The following is an 18249-nucleotide window of genomic DNA, read 5'->3' as shown; positions in this document are numbered from 1 at the left end:
TTCTTTCTCAGCTGATGCCAATCTATGATCCAGTGAGCTAAAAAAAAGTGTCATTTTACAAGGTTACACTTTTAAAGTAGGAGTTAAGTTGGGAAAAGGTCTTACTCAGACTTCACACACTGATTTTTCTCTTTTCCCTGAGCATGTTTACAGATTCATTTATGTCACTTCTGGGACAGTAAAAAGCCACAAACACAGATATATAGCTGTACGTTTCCTTTTTTAATCTGCTTGTTGTCCTCACTAGTGACCGACAGCTTATATTTCTCCATCACACCACACCATGTTTTTTAAGTCCACAACAAACAAACAAGCGCTTTAGAAACACTAACAGGTGCACTCGCTGTACTTTTAGACACAGAAACAGATTCCTGCAATTAAATACAGAAAATCTGCAGGCAGGGAAGAAGAGGTTTGGTGATTTCTGGATAAAGTCTGCTTGTGGTGCGAGTACTATTGCCCCATCCCATCTGAGCAAGGCTGAGGGGGTAAGCGGTCTCTCAAGAGTGGAGAAGAGGGGCAACTCTTATTCAGATTTTTTTTAATGCAACAAGCATCAAAATGCACTGATTAGGCTATAGACTACATACCATGTTGTGAGGCCTGACACGGAAACCACGCCACACTCACCTTTTCATGTATATTCATACAGAACTTTATTCTATGAATTTAAGCGCTAAATCTAACGTGCATCCACACCTACCTAACACAGGCACAGAGAGAACATGCAGACTCCTCTCAAAAGGGATCGTAGCTCTGAGGCAGCAGGGGTCTGAATTATATAAGCAATTATATGACCTCATGGGCAGCACGGTGGCGTTGGTGCCTCACAGTTAGAATAACATCTGAAAGGTCTGGGTTCGATTCCACCTTGGCCAAGGCCTCTCCCTCTCTCATGGATATGACCTCATATTAGAAACACTAGAAAAGCATGCATAAGTCACTTCGCTGACTCTTCCCCTGTGTGAGCGTGCGCTGCATGATGTGCGATCATTTGACACCAACTGGATGTTCACGTGCTGTCAGGTTGTAACTTAGCTTTTGCTGTTTCACTGAAACATGTTTAGAAATGCTTTATTAAAAACAAATCAATACTCATTTCAGTGACTGTCACAGAGACAATTTGGTTCAGATAAAGCTGCATTGTTTTCAAGAACTGAATGGATGGATGGATGGATGGATGGATGGATGGATGGATGGATGGATGGATTTCATCTCCTTTTGGTCACATGTGGCTTAAAAAAACAAGGCTTCAGAATATGGCTCACACTAATGAGGAAAGTCACAGTAGCTACAATAAAAATGAGATATTTTGCATTACTGACTAAATTGATGGGGACATAGCTGTTTGCCAAGAGGCAGATTCATAAACAAACAAACAAAAATTCATATCCACATTGTTCATAATAAATACATCAATTTCAAAGCTTTTCATGTCTCTACATATCAGCTGTAACCTCGTGACTCTCGTTACAGTTTGATAAACTCTGAGCCGTATTTCCAGCTCGTGGCAGACATTCACACCTGTCACAGCAGGAGCAGCACACAGGTAACAATAGTTGTTGTGTAAGGAGCGACAGTCTGAGTAATTACGGAAATAACACTGAAACCAAGAACAAAAGAACAGCTCACAAAGATGACATGTTATTAGTTACACAGATGTAACTAATAACATGAATGACTGCTGGCTTGAGCCTGTAATTAAGACAACTGTGAGCTTTTCATCGATTCTATTGTACCTAAAATATGTCCAAAATTTCTTTACCTTTCAAGTAAAACCTGCAAAGATGATTTTTGCTGCCCCCAAGAGGTTTAATATTGTGTTTATTTTCTCAAATTGTAGTTATTTTCATTAACAACAGAAATATTCATACACTCACTGCTAGCTCCATGAGGTACACCTTGCTAGTACTGTGTTGAACCCCCCCTTTCGCTTTCAGAATTGCTTCATTCTTGGTGGCAGAGATTCAACAAGGCCTCTGGAAACATTCCTCAGAGATTTTGTACCATGTTGATGTGACAGCATCACACAGTTGCTGCAGATTTGTCAGCTGCACCTCCAGGATGTGAATCTCCCATTCCACCAAATCTCAAAGGTGCTGAGTGGAGACCATTTGAGGGCAGTGGATTGACTGTCGTGCTTAAGAAACCAGTCTGAGATGATCTGAGTTTTGTTACATGGTGTGTTATCCTGCTGGAAGCAGCCATCAGGAGATGGGAAGAGACAATAGGCTGTGGTGTTTAAACAATGCTCAACTAAGGGGCCCAAAGCGTGCCAAGAAAATATCCCTCACATGATTACACCCCCAGCAGCAGCCTTAACTATTGACACAAGGCTTCCATGTTATTTACGCCAAATTCGCCCTGCCATCTGAATGCCGCAGCAGAAATCGTGACTCATCAGACAAGACAATGTTTTTCCTGTACCCTCGGTTTCCTGTTCTTAGCCGACAGGAGTGTCACCACCTGTGTTCTTCTGCTGCTGTAGCCCATCTGCTTCGAGGTTTGAAATCTTGTGCATTCAGAGATGCTCTTCTGCAAACCTCGGTTGTAACGAGTGGCTATTTGAGTAGCTGTTTCCTTCCTATCAGCTCAAAGCAGTCTGGCTGTTTTCCTCTAACCTCTGACATCAACAAAGCACTATCACCTAGAGAACTTTTCTTTCATTCGGACCATTCTCTTTGAGATGGCCGTGTGGGAAAATCCCAGTAGATGAGCAGTTTCCGGAATACTTAGACCAGCCCATTAGACACTGACAGCCACGCCACATTCAAATTTACTCAAATCACATTTTGTGCCAATTCTGATGCTTGGTTTGACCTTCAGGAGGTCATCTTGACCAAGTCTACGTGTCTAAATACATGTCTAAAGTTGCTGCCATTTAATTGATGCCAAAATTGAACTGATTAGATATTTGTATTCACAAACAGTTGAACGTGTACCTAATGAAGTGGCTAACAGGTGCATATTTCCTTTAGAAATCGGAAAGGGAATGGTTGATTGTATTTTCTAGTGTGAACACACATTAACATCAGGCACAGGCATGCCTGAAAACTATAACAATTTTTATCAGACCTACTTTTTTCTTCCAGCTCAGTTTGGCAGCCATATACGATTTCACCATCGCTCAAGTCATGGCTTGAATTGCATTGCTGGGGTTAATAGCATCAATAGTGTTGATTGGCAGATAGTTCTCATGAGCAAAGAGGTTTTTCTTGACATTCATTATCCATTTTTGATTTATAGTAGGTGGAAATGTGTGTGTGAATCTCACTCCGAGTTGCACCGATGGCTCATTTTACAATCATTTGATTACTTTTTCTTTTGGGAATAGTTTCACATTTGGGAAATACACGCTTATCTTACCAACAAGACAAAGAAGTACCGATCGAGTTTAAGTTAAATAAAAGTAACTCAAACCTTTGAGCTGATGTTTAAGTGAGCTGGTAGTAATTAGCTGACGGCTAAATTTGGCTCTGATGGTCAGCAATGTTGTATAGAAACACATATAGACACTGAGCCTGTCAACACTAGATGTAACCAGGGTTACATCTAAATCTGTGCAGTCTAAAGTGATCAGATCTTTATGAGAGTCCATAAAATTGTCCCAGTGTTCCCACCAGTGGACGGGGTGAATAAACCTGCTCAGTATATGTGGCTGTTTATCAGTTTAGTATTTACTGCCAAGGATTTATTGCCATGTCATGCTGTGCCGTAAACAAGATGGCTCATAGATGGCGCCACCATGTGACTGGTTCCAGAATTGTAGTACTGGCCAATAAACAGCCGGTGTGGGTCACATTTTTATAATGAGACACTTTTCCTTGCATTTTCTCATATTTACAGATTAAAAAAAACAGATGATGGATTTCATTTTTTTTAAATTGTAATGTGCATGTTTGAGTCCATCTAGTGTTTTTGGAAGTCAGAACCTACAACGCGTGAGGGTTTTTCAACATGTTTGAATAACCAAATACTGGATCTCCTTTAAATCAGTGCCTTCTAATGTAATACATTCAAACAAAATGTTAATACAACTTTAATTTTTTTTGTGGTCATTTTCATAATTCAAATAAAGTAAAAATATTTAATGTTTTTGTAATCAGGGGCCTGGCAGCAGAAACAGAACCAGGATGGTGGTTAACCTGTGGCAGACAAGAGGATGACCCAAAGGTTGATGGGTTCATTACTGAGAACCTCGTGTTGTTGTTGCATTGGGGAACCTGCTGATAAGTTGCTTAAAGATGGTTTGGTTCCAGGAGATGATTCAGTTCTGAGTGAATATAGAAACATCACACCACAACTATGTGTCACATCTATGGAGTCCTTGCTTGTATATATGACCCATTTGTCTACTTATTAAAATTCACAATGTGGGCAGAAGTCCTGGCTCAACAGCTGGGGAGAAAAAGTGATTGAGATGATCCTCCTTCCAAATGACCTTAAAAATGCTTATCTTGTTATCTTGCACAAATTACAATATCACATATCTTCTGTGATGCTTTTGAGCATGCTCATGGCTGACCTGAGATCAGAGAATAATGAAGGCCAGGTAGAACTGAGTTTTGATTTTACAGGATTATGATGACAAACTGCATCACACTGTGGGGTGGCTGCGGCTCAGGAGGTAGAACAGGTCATCTGCTAATTGGAGGCTGGTGGCTGGTGTGTGCCAAAGTATCCTTGGTCAAGATACTGAACCTCACATTTCTTCTGGTGTGTTCATCAGTGTGTGAGTAGAAAGCACAATGCACTAACTTATTCCACTACAGGACTTTCTCCTTTTGAAGCTTCTTCTGGGTACCTGACCTCCATGTTCCCTGCATTGGAGCAAGACTTGGCTGTTCCCTCAGTCCAGCATCACCTGTAGAGAATCCCAGCTTCCCTGAAAATTCATCCCACATCAAACCTCCACCTGTAAAACCATTCCTGTTTTGGGGGTTGTCTCATTGTTGACCCTCTAGTGCACCTGCTGTTGATTTCATAAACACCAAAGCAGCTGAAACTTATTAACAACCCTCTCTGCTGCTTACCTGACTAGATCAATATCCCAGAAGTTTAAATGACTTTATCTAAACCCTATTGAAGTGTTCCTTTAATTTTTTGAGGAGTTTATGTTGCTGGAATATTTTGTCACCGTTGGGGATAAAGTTAAAGAAGTAAAAAAAAAAAAAATCCCCACTGTATCAAAGAAATCACTGTAAATAAATATGTGAAATAAATAAAAATATTTCATTTTGTTTTTTTCTTCAGGCTCTTCAGACTAATATTGTGACATCAAACGCATCAAAACTGAAGAACCTTTTGAATTTTTTGGATATGATCTCCAGACTGTTTCAGGGGTTTGTTTAGCCATCCATCGCAAAAACTGTGTAAATACAGGTCTTTGATTTCTAGATAAATGGGATGTAACATTATTACCTGACATTTCTGCAGGTATTCAGCACATCCCTCTGAAAGACTGTGGACATCTGTTAACTCATAGAAATGTGTAATTTAATCATCATGCTTTTTCTCTTTTATCGTCTTTGCCGCTCGAGTCATTAATCCCACGATGACGTCCTTTCACAGTTTTATGAAACAATTCCAGTATTAAGAATTCATATATATATATATAAACCAAGAAAAATGCCTTTAAATGTCTTTCTTCTGCTGAGAGTAATCCAATCAAACCTCTAAGGTATCACCAGAAGGCTTCAGATCCCTTTTTCCTGTGATGAACAAGTGAATAGAAATAATTTTGTCGTCTTTTCTCTACAATGAAGAGGACAAACCAGGGCCCCAGGGTCTGTTCCACTTATTGTGTATGAGCTGACACATCAGGGTAATATGGGTGTTCCCCTTCCCAGGGGTTTAAGATATCAGGGCAGTGCGCAGGACGGTGCGATGAGCTATTGTCCCCAGACGGGTGTTGAAATCCAGGCAGAGGTAGAGGAGAAGAAAGCTAAAGAAGCTTCTTGAGCACTAAAGTTCAACCCTGTGGAGAAAGGAATAGAAAAACTGAGGGATCCAGAGGTGGCAGGTCCACACTCTTTAACCCATTTCAGACTCAAACAGGACCAGGGGACTCAGAAACATGAGGTGAGGAAAGATCTCCGCTGCTGTATTCTGCACTTATTTAGATGTTTTGGTGGTTGCAAGACACCATTTTGACTCCGAGTTACCAATTATTCTTTATGAAATTATCATTCATGCATTTCCCGTTACCTTTACCCCTTGATATTTCTATTGACAGTCAGACTGAATATCATTAAAGCACAAAAGCTTCATTAGGATGATCGGGCTGTTCCCTCCTGCTTCAAATGGATCATTTCGCGACACACTTTTGTCGTAACTGGACGCGATCTTTGACCTGGTAGAAATTTCTTACTGTTTGAAAAGAAAAGAAAAAACAGGTGCAAATAAGTGTTAAAGCCATGATTTTTTATTTGAATATTGACTTTAGTCAAGCTTCTGTTGTGAATGCCTGGATATAAATTACTGCAGAATGTTTAGAAAGATAAAGATAAAGTGATCTGGTGTTTGAGGTGCAGATGTCAAGTTATGGTTTTGGTATTCAGCATCTAGCTAGGGCTACTGAAGAGGAGCAAAGGGAGCAATATTCATTAAGAGACAGGTTATTTCAGTGCAACATTTCAACCAGCTCAGCAAATATCAGCAAACCCACAAACTCTTTCCATGCAGTTTGTCACACAACATGTCCGATATCGAATGGTACAGTCATCTCAGGGAGAGAGAGGAAAAAAAAAGAGGATAATATCTATATGTTCACATATAGATATGGAGAAAAATGTAACAGAGGACAGGACTCTTAATATTTTATTATCATATTATTACTATGACATGAGGTTCAGTTAGCTTTGTGCTAATGTCCTCAAAGAGCCGTTTTTACTGTTTTTACGTTTCAGAGCCTCTTTGATTAAAGAGGTTGAAGGAGTAGTTCAACTTTTACCAGAGTAGTTTTTAACACAAGTATCTGTACTTACACCTAAGTGACAAATGTGCACACTTTTGCCAGCTCTGGCTTTTACAGAGGGCTTTATGTTGGACTTTTTCTTGGCAGGCTGCACTTTAAGAAATCACCATGAAAACTTAATTTCTTCTTTTTCCTTTTCTTTTCTTTTCTTTTCTTTTCTTTTCTTTTCTTTTCTTTTCTTTTCTTTTCTTTTCTTTTTGGGCTGTGCAACAAGCTACTATTAACTAAATAATGTTGGTATTTAACATTTCATAACCGAATCATGCGACTTAATTATGTATAGTTGGAATAGTATGTCAACAGAACTGGGCTGAGGGGGCACTATTTGGTTGGGCCTGGACCCTCGGGGGCTATCCACCATGGCTTCGATGAACATGAGACTGGTATTTCTTTGAAGTGTAGAGAGTTGGAGTAATAAATGGCTGAACAGAAAACAAAGAAAGAATTAAAAAAATCTGCTCATGGCAATGGGCTTGATGGAAGCTGTCATCTGTCCCAGAGCTGATCTCCTTTAAAGACGATTAATATTGATTTACACCCGGTGTTCCCGTATGGCTGTAATTGGAGTCATCCTGAGTACTGACTGTCCATCCAGAGCCTTCTCCTGAGACAGACAATAATGCTGCATGCCCTGGAGATAGCGTTAACATTTCGATAGTAATCTGAGCAGAAGAAACAGAAGATTGCAGTTATTATTCTCATAATTTAGATCAACTCTGCCTTGAGTCATTTCCAGTAAAAACTTTGGGGACTTTTAAAACTGTGGCTTTGCTGGGAAAAGTTTTTAAATCAGGTCCCCCTATAGTTTAAACATTAATAATTCAAAACTTCTGAAAGCCAAAACTCTATGCCAATATTTTCATTTCATTCAAGCATCTCAATACAATATACTGTATGCTACATACAATATATTGGTATTGAATTATGGGAAATAATTGACAATTATTTTTCCTTATGTTCTGTCTGTTACAGCAATAGATGCTCACATTAAACTGGGACAAAGTTTCAAATAATGGTGCCATGAGGCCAGTGTGTGCTCAACTGATCCCTGTGATCCAAACAGACATCAGTCTGACCTAAACACTCAAATATTTTTCAAACATTGTTTTCCACTCTTGGTTCTGTTAGTGAGAGTAGATATCCCTAATATAATCTGCACCAAGGCCCAGGATAAAAGCACTGTCAGTATCATCAGCCACTGTTAGGTATTGGCCGATATCGGTGCAGCACTTACGACCGCCAATAAATAAAAATTCAAAAAGTAAAAGCATCTGAAGGTACGTCATTACCTGGAAGGTAAGGCTGAAGGCATTGGGCATCAGCTGCTTAACATTGATTCCTTACCTTTTATGGAGTCCTTATTCACTAGAAGGGATTCAAAGGTCAAAAACCTGACAAAATTTGTCCACGTTTGCTATACACTGCTAGCTCACTGATAATGTTGCTACTTCATTTCTTCTTTTTCTCAGTTAATAAGCAAAAATTTTGAGTTATGGATAGCAAAAAAAAATATTTTTTCATTGGTGGAAACAAGTTTTCATATTAATCTGACACGTAGGGCAGGAAAACTATAAATAAAACAAAAAAAAAAACAGGAAAACTCTGTAAAGAATTTCACTTTTTTTTGTGTCCAGTAAATCTGGTTTATCAGAACTGAACTTTGTAGTGAACTTAATTTCATATTCCTTCCTTGAAATTCTCTAAAAGCTGAAAATCTTATCATCTTAATGTCCAAATATTATAACGCTGTCAACAGAAATTCTTTTAGGTCTTCACTAAAGACACTGTAACCCTGTAACTCACCACAGTTGAACAAGACTGAATGACGAAGGTCAACTCGTAGCGCCCAGAGATCGTTTATGTTTAGATGAGAGGAAGTATAAAGATGTTATGGCTAGACAGGAACACGGGCTCAAAGAGAGAGAGCACACACAGGCCTGCTGTGTCCTCCGAGTCCCCCGCATATGCACGTGTGATTTATTAATTATTAAATTTATTAATTAAAATAAAGTGTTTCAGGTGTCTTCTTTCATAAACAACCTGTTTACCTGTCATTACCTTTGCATGAACTGAATGAACTTCTTTTTTATATCCATACCTCATAAGTAGCAATGAAGATCAAATACATATAGTAAAAGTACATAGCATATACACGAAGTATATAGGGTGCTTACAATGTTTCTGTAAAAAGTACATTGTTAGATGTATCACTTTAAATAGTTCTGGGCAGATCTCATTGTTTTCTTTTCTTTGCCTTTGCAGGTTTTCTCTCCTGAGGCTGCTCAGTCTATTTGCAGTGCTGGAATACTGCAGTGCAGGTATCAGCCATCCAGTGAACAAACACAGAGATAATAGATACATCCATAATACTTTCATGACACATAATCAGGTGCATTTTTTTCACAAGCTCATTTCTTTGCAGCTGAGCTGACGGATTGCGAGGAAGCAGGCAGCAAATGCCACCCTAACGCTGACTGTCTGAAGATCAGAAACACCTTTACCTGTGCGTGCAAAATGGGCTACCAGGGTGATGGTCTGGTGTGCAGTGACATCGACGAATGTGGCAGTGGCATGCACAAGTGTCACAAACAGGCAAACTGTGAAAATACCTTAGGCAGCTATAATTGCATCTGCCGCAGTGGGTACACTGGAAATGGTATAAACTGCCAGGACATAGATGAGTGCCAAACAGACAATGGGGGTTGCCATGAATATGCCCTCTGTACTAACACCGAGGGCGGGCGAAAGTGCGAGTGTAAAACTGGCTTCACTGGCAACGGCTTCGAGTGTACTGATATTAACGAATGCACAAGACAAAGTATCTGCCACTGGAACGCCACCTGCATCAACACCCCAGGGTCTCACATTTGTAACTGCAATCCTGGCTATAAGGGTAATGGGAAGTACCTGTGCCTCGATATAGATGAATGTTCAGAGACTCCTAATGTGTGTGTGTCTGGACTTGGCTATAGAGGTTGTATAAATCTGCCTGGATCCTACCGTTGCACATGCAGCAGTGGCTTCGAAAGTAATGGAAGAGTTTGTGCGGACATTGACGAATGTGCAACCGGCATCTGCAGTCGGTTTGCGAATTGTGAAAACAGCATAGGGTCATACAAGTGTACCTGCAGCAGTGGCTTCGCTGGAAATGGGCTGACATGTGTAGATATAAATGAATGCATTGGAAACAATAAGTGTGACCCCAGGGCTGTGTGTATCAACAGGATGGGCAGTTATGAGTGCTCTTGTCCAGAAGGTTTTTCAGGAAATGGAACACAGTGTGAAGACATAAATGAGTGTGGAAGACCTAGCATCTGTCCCTCTACCACTATCTGTGTGAACACAGCTGGCTCATACTACTGTGACTGTGGCCCTGGTTTCATCTTCAATAACTCCAAGTGCAGCGACCTGGATGAGTGTGTGTCTAGCCACTGCAGCTCCTACGCAACCTGCACAAATTCACCTGGGTCCTTCTCTTGTCAGTGCATGGAAGGATACAGGGGGAACGGTTTCACCTGCGAAGATGTGGACGAATGCTCACTGACTAAGCCGTGCCACACCAATGCCCTTTGCATTAACCTTCCAGGCTCCTACAACTGTACCTGTCAGGTGGGTTATTCTGGAGATGGGATAAAACAGTGCAGGGATATAAATGAGTGCCTCGTGGATAATGGGGGTTGCAGAAACAAAGCTACGTGTGTCAACAATCAGGGCTCCTTCTCATGCCTGTGTCAGTCTGGCTACATCTTGATTAACCTTACTCTTTGCCAAGATATAAATGAGTGCAAGGAACTGAAAAATCCCTGTGGTGTGAATGAAGAGTGCAAAAACACAGACGGGTCATACCAGTGCCCCTGCCAGGCTGGGTACTACCGCCCTGGCAGCAACCTGAATTGTATTGATGTTGATGAGTGTGAAGACAAACCATGTCATGTCAATGCCGTGTGTATCAACACATTAGGCTCGTACACTTGCACCTGTAAGCGAGGCTTTGCAGGAAACGGCACTCAATGCGTGGATATAGATGAGTGTTCGCAGAAGGACACGTGCCACACATGGGGCATATGCACTAACTTGATAGGGGACTTCATGTGCGCTTGTCAGGAGGGTTTCAAAGGTGATGGCTTTTTCTGTGAAGATGTGGATGAATGCTCCCTCTCCAATACCACCTGCCCCACCTTCTCAAAGTGTATCAACTCTGCTGGCGCTCACGTCTGCTCATGTTTGAATCGTACAGTGGCCTTGAATAACACCTGTGTGGAACCCAGTTCACTCTGCGCCCCCGCCTGCCACAGTCGCGGCCTGTGCCACCGTTCACCGACTGGATATCAGTGTGTTTGCGACTTGGGCTACACCGGTAATGGACTGACTTGCTCCGACATAGATGAGTGCCAGAGGGAAAATGTTTGTCCTCAAAGTGAAATGGAGTGTAAAAATAGCCCAGGATCATTTTCCTGCATCTGCAAACAGGGTTACACTCTCTATGGAACGCAGTGTGACGGTAAAACAAACCTCATATGTTTCACATTTATTCTGTCAAAATGTCTTTTCATTATGCAGTTAAATAAACCAGATTCTCAATAACGCATTTATTAGGGAATGTATTTATTCCATAATCTTTGTTTTGAACTATATTTACCTCACTGTGTAATCTAAATTATCTTCCTTTTTTTTCTCCCTACCTTCCTCCTCATTTGCCTGTTACCTTTCTAGATGTGAACGAGTGTGAGACAGGACAGCAAGCATGCAGCGAGTTTGCTAAGTGTGTCAACACAGTGGGCAGCCATTCCTGTTTCTGTTTAAGCGGTTTTAAGGGCGATGGGAAAAACTGCTCTGGTGAGTAACAATTCCTCATTTTTAAATGCCCATTGTGAAAATTATTGGTCCTTTTGCCCCAGTCAGCGGACTTTCTTGTGAGCTTTCTTTTAGCACGATTTGGAGCTGTTTAGCTGACACTGTCCCATTTTGGATAAATTATAGACTTTGATGAGTGCCAAGACCAAAACGGACGATGCCACCCAGCTGCCAGCTGCATTAACACACCTGGATCATTCTCCTGCGTCTGCCCGCCTGGCATGAAAGGAAATGGCTTTGACTGCCTGGATGTGAACGAATGCGAGAAGAATAGTACCCTGCCGCACAACTGCAGTGCCTTGGCTTTGTGCCTCAACACCAATGGTTCCTACCGCTGCCGATGCAAGGATGGATATCAGGGGGATGGGTTTACTTGTGATGATGTGGATGAATGCCGGCTGGCCACGGCTTGTAGCAGGAACATGACGTGTAGCAACATTCCCGGATCCTACACCTGTTCATGTATCTTGGGAGTGAAGTACAACAGGGGCACATGCGTGAATGAAACCACCTGCCTGAATGCTACTGCCAACTGCCACCCACTCGCCAAATGTCTCCCATACCAGGGTTCCTTCTACTGTCAATGCGCAGATGGTTATGAAGGAAGCGGTACTGACTGCTGGGATGTGGATGAATGTGACAAATTCCAAGGGCAAATCTGCCCTGCCTTCTCCTATTGTTACAACACAAAAGGCTCCTTCATCTGCACCTGTTGGAATGGTTTTAAAAACAATGGGACACACTGTCTGGACATAGATGAATGTGCAACAGGAAATTTCACTTGCCCTGACAACAGCACCTGTACTAACCTAGAAGGGAGCTACAAATGTACCTGTGACCCCGGCTTTACAGGCAACGGCTCTCTGTGTGTGGACATAAACGAGTGTTCCCTTGGACTTATCCAGTGCCCTAATTACTCCAAATGCTTCAATACAATAGGATCTTCCTTTTGTGAGTGCTGGGAAGGTTACCAAGGCAACAGCACTGACTGTGAGGATATCAATGAATGCCTTGATAACTCTACCTGCCCTGAACATAGCAGGTGCATCAACACTAACGGGAGCTACCTCTGCCTTTGTGACACGGGATTTTCCAGCGTCGATGACATGTGTGTGGACATTGATGAATGCAGTAACACAGATTTAGGGGAGCTTTGCTCCAGTGGAACATGTGTGAATGCTCTTGGCTCATATTACTGTAAATGTCTCAAAGGATTCTGGAGCAACAACACAGAATGTGTAGATGTGGACGAATGCTCAAACTCTTCGCTGTGCCCGCCGCATTCTGTATGCATCAACATCCACGGGTCTTATGACTGCCTCTGCCATGAAGGGTTTATATGGAATAGTACTGAGTGTCAGGATGTGAATGAGTGTCATGACCCAGATGACACCCCGTGTCCCGAGCACTCATTTTGCAACAACACCATTGGGTCCTTTTTCTGTCAGTGCTCTCCTGGGTACAAACCCCTCGACTCGGGCTGTGAGGACATAGACGAATGCAAAAACAAGACCGCCTGCCGCTTTGACCAAGTGTGCACAAACCAGCCTGGATCGTACAAATGCTCTTGCCTGCTGGGGTATCACGAGGAGAACCAGACATGTGTTGACACTGATGAATGCAAAAATTCACCTTGCCACCCACTGGCACGTTGCTGGAACACACCCGGCTCATTTTCATGCCACTGCCCAACAGGTTTCACTGGAAATGGCTCCTGGTGCAGAGATGTGGATGAATGTGCTGCGATGAGCAAACCATGCCACCCTCTCGCTCAGTGTCACAACACCCCAGGGTCATTTGTTTGTATATGTATGCCGGGCTATATGAGTCTGGGGCCATTGTGCGTTGACATCGATGAATGCCAGCAGGCTAACAGGGAATGTCACTCTGCAGCCACCTGTATCAACTATGTAGGAGGTTTTAAATGTTCGTGCAATGATGGATGGAAGGCTACCAGTGACAACGGTCATGGAAAAGAAGGGTGTGTGGACGTGAATGAGTGTGTGTCACTCCAACCATGTCCCGGGGAATCGTCCTGTACTAACCTACCAGGGTCTTATGCCTGCTCCTGTCCAAGAAACAACACATTTTGCAATAAGTTGACGGGTTGGCTATATCTTAGTTACTTTTGTCACTTGTCTTTACATTGTACATATTTTCTAATCTCGTGGTCTCAGAATTTATTATTTTTTTTCATCAAATTGTGCAGGGTGATTATCAAAATGAAAGGTTTTCACAGTGCTACAAGCATCTGTTAGCGAGCCCTTATAGCAAGACATTTGCAAATACCATTTAAAACTGGCATTATCACTTAAAATACCCTCTGAAAAGAAAGCAAAGCTTCTTGAAATTAGTTTGAAGGCTATCCAAGTAACTTAATGAAAATACTTTGTATCATTAGGAAGGTTGTTAGCATGCATGTGATGCCTCACTGATGAAGCTAATGTTGCTGCAAAGCAAACAAACAAAAACTTACCTTCATTTACGCATTTTCCACTGATGGTGTTGCATCCGAAATGTTTAACTATATTTCTGCTGTTTCAATCTGACGTGGTTCAAAGTCATATTTATCTGTCACAGTGTAGCTTAGGCTGCTAGTTTTCAGCATGTTGCATTAGCAGCAAGGGCAACAGTCTGGCTCACAGGCAGTGAAAGTAGCAGTAAAACTCAGTGACCCCATTGGATTACTGATAATTGCACATCAAATATTTAAATAAATGTGACAACCAAAAGAATAATTGCAAACTGATTAATTGATGGTGAAACATTGCTCTCCTTAATTTGCAGCTGATTAATTTTCTGTAATCCCCCTCCCCACAGAGAGCAATTTGTTCCCCTATGGAGACGATGTTGGGGATAATGAAGTAAAGATAGACGCAGAAGATGGAAATTCTCCATATATCACACCGCCAGTGGGCTTCCCCTTCATGGGGAAACTGTACGACAGGATTTATGTAAGTTCTTAGTACACTTATCTTTAAATACTAGAAAGAAAATGCAGCACAGTTTAATATAATGTGGTTAAACGGTGAAAAAAAGCAGCAAATATTGAGAAATGTTTGAATCTGGTTCACCGGTAAACTAATTCCTTGTACTTTGGTTCAACATGTTCTATTTAATTTAATTACATATTTTACCAATGATAACACTGACAATACCATATAATAGATGTAGCACATTTCATTTCAGGAATGAGAGTGACATTTGTTGACTTACACATTTGTTGAATTACATATACAATGTAGTAATTTCAGGAGAGTATTAACCACAGAATATGCGAATAATGTTGATTTTAATGAAGGGTTTACAGCAGCAGGAGTTCATGCAGTTCAGCTCTTCATAATGAAGTAAATACACAGCGGATGGCATGTTTTTATACAGTAAAATTAGTCATAAATGTCTGGTTCAGTGGCAAAAGATTGGTATTTTAATGTATGCCTGACATTGTCTCTCCCTTTTGTTTTCTTAGTTTTCTGATAATGGGCTTGTCCAGTTTCAGTCTGTTGTTGAGAATGAGCAGTATCTCCTCCCGTCTCCTTTCGCCAGTGGTTTCCCTGATGACATGAACTTGACTTTGTTAGCTGTGTTCTGGGATGATGCCGACCTCACCCAAGGGAACGGACGGCTGTTCTATCAGGTTAGATGTCATCAGATGCTATGGTCTGGCTAGGATCAACGTGACTTTTGGAGTTCGTTTTCATCATTTTGTTTTGTTGAAAGAAAAACGTAAAACCAGAGACCAAGACAAAGAATAGCCTAGTTTTTATCAGAGATGCAGTTTACAAAGCAAACTGACCACAATGTGTGACTTGTCCTTTATCTCACTCATTTTCTTGTTAAATATCTCAGGAATATCACATGCTGGATATGTCAGATGTTTACTCCCAGGTAATATTTAATCGTACAGTGGAGGAAGTGACAAAATTTGAGCATCTGAAAAACAAGCCGGATTTTACCCCCGCCTGGATCCTCAAAATCACGTGGGACAATGTGCTGCCTGTCTGCTTCCAGAAGATGAGCTCCTTAGAGGTTGGTTTCAGCCAGCATTAGTTGCATTCTTATTTTACATGGACACGTCACACAAATGCACTGGATGGTCAGCAACGGTGGTTTTATAATGAAAGCAATATGAAAAGAGGAAAAGCTGTTCGGGCAGTTTAGGTTTTGATGTTTGTAAAAGTTTAGATTTATTATGTTGCTGTCAAAACCACCAAACTCCCTCTCACAGAAATGCAGTAATACATTTTTCCTGCAAATAGTGGACTAAATATGCATGTGATGGATAACAGTTCATACTCATAGTGTTTACTGGATAAAATGCTCTGTAAGGACAGTTAAAGAGCTTCACCTTTATGATTTAAAACTTATATGAAAGTTGTGTAACTGGTTACGTGCCAGCTTGACCTCGTTGACATGTCAGTCTTTTATGCAACGTGAGCCTTTTGAACTGTGGGCCGATGGGAGGCAGGGATTCAGCCGTGATTCCTGGAACTGCTGTTTTGTTTAGCTTTGGTGCCACCTTGGGGCTGTGCTACCCTCAAGGCTTTGAATGCAGAGTGCAGTGATATCTGCTGCCACCTGTCTCCATCCTATATCATTTTTGCACTGTATCTGAGGTATTGTTGCTCTTTTGCACTGACAGTATTAAAAGTACATTAAAACAAAAATGTAAATCATTTAGCCACTTTGAATACGTGATTAAATTCATTAGGATCCATGTCTGGCAACATGTTGAGCTTGAGTGGGCCTCAACAAAAAAAAAAAGTTAATGTTTGTTATTTTCAGAGCAACACTTTCCAGTGTATCCTGACCACTGATGGAACGCGTTCCTTTGCCCTCCTTCGATACGGAGAGATGAGATGGGTTCCAGGTCAGAGAAAATACCATGATGCTCTTATCGGCTACACAAATGGGAACGTGTCCATCAAGGAGAGCACCGTCCCTCCTGGAAACCTCTATGGGCCCGGGGGCAGATATAAGCCTCAGGAAGTGAAAGGAACCTTGGGGAATTTAGGCCAGCTGGTTTATGACTTGACCGGACCAACGGGATCAGACGCAGATCCCGGCTTCAGGTGCCAGGCATGGGCTACGAAGGAGCCTTATCCTGCTGAGTGGACAATAGGGCTGCCTACCTGTCCCTGCACCCACAATCAGGTTGTGGAGGATCTGTCATTTATGCTGGATACATCTGAGCCTAGTCCAACTGTGGTGAGGCTGAGGGGTCAGCGGTGGGGGAGTGCACAGGGTCGGATGTTCCGCTCAGTCCTCTCCAATAAATATGGCTCAGGGAAGAGGTGTGTGTATGAACCTGATGGTGCCCTGCTGGCTGGATACAATGAACGCTACTTCTACGGACACAGCATGCAGAAATATATTGGTAATACAACAGATTTTGATTTTTGGTCATACCATCCACAAAAATAGGACTAGTACAACTACTCACCAAGTTTTAGTAAGATTAGTGTCTCTCTAATAACGTGCAACCTTGCCATAGCATTCTTGTCTTTGTTATGTTATCAAACTTCTCTGTTCAGATGAAGATCTCCTGCCCTTCCAGTGGTGTTGTATTGAGTCTCCGCTGTGCCACCTTTACCTCAACAAGAGGCCGCTGGACCGCTGCCAAGGTTACAGCTGGACCAGACCTGACGGCTCCACCCGATCCAAGAAGGAGACGCAGGGTATAGGTGAGGGACTCCTCCACTTAAAGAAAAACTAATACTGATGCTCTATCTGTAGAGTAAAATGGAAAAAATGTTCCCCCTGCAGCAATGGTGTACGGAAGCCTCCATTTCATCACCTTCGATGGGACGACGTACTCCTTCAAGTCCCTGGGAGAGTTTGTGATCTTGCGTCTCTCATCTGCCACCGGCTCTAATATCTTCACCCTGCAAGGACAGATTGACAAGCTACTCACAGACGCAAATGGGATCACTGAAGTCCCAGTGGTGGTGCGCATAGCTGCCTTCTACCAAGGCATCGGCAAGGTCAGGATAAGAGGGAGACAGTCTGTGTGTACTAAAGGAATATTTCAGTTTAGGGAAGTATACATTTTCACTTCTGAGAGTTGGGTCTTTAGATGGGAATGCTTTTACTCAAATAATAAATCCACATTTTCCTACAATTTCTTTCAATAACAGATTCATGCAGGCTTAAATAGACATTAGATGATACTGTTGATACTGTATGGATGAACCCAGCTCTACATAACCCTGTATTATTTTCAGATTGAATGGAGTTGCTCAAAGAAGGACAGTGGGCTACGAGTTTTGGTGGATGATGTTGAGGTCCCTGTCACAGTTGGTAATGATCATCAAACACACATCTAACCAGACTTAAAGGGGACCTAAGAGGCTCAATTCCAACTGTATGTTTTTGTTCTTGAAGTATTATAGATTAGCTATGCATCGACTGCTGGTGGG

The sequence above is a fragment of the Archocentrus centrarchus genome, chromosome 15 (genome assembly GCF_007364275.1).
Source record: "Archocentrus centrarchus isolate MPI-CPG fArcCen1 chromosome 15, fArcCen1, whole genome shotgun sequence".
NCBI classification, from domain to species: Eukaryota; Metazoa; Chordata; class Actinopteri; order Cichliformes; family Cichlidae; genus Archocentrus; species Archocentrus centrarchus.
Note: the sequence above shows the minus strand (reverse complement) of the source record.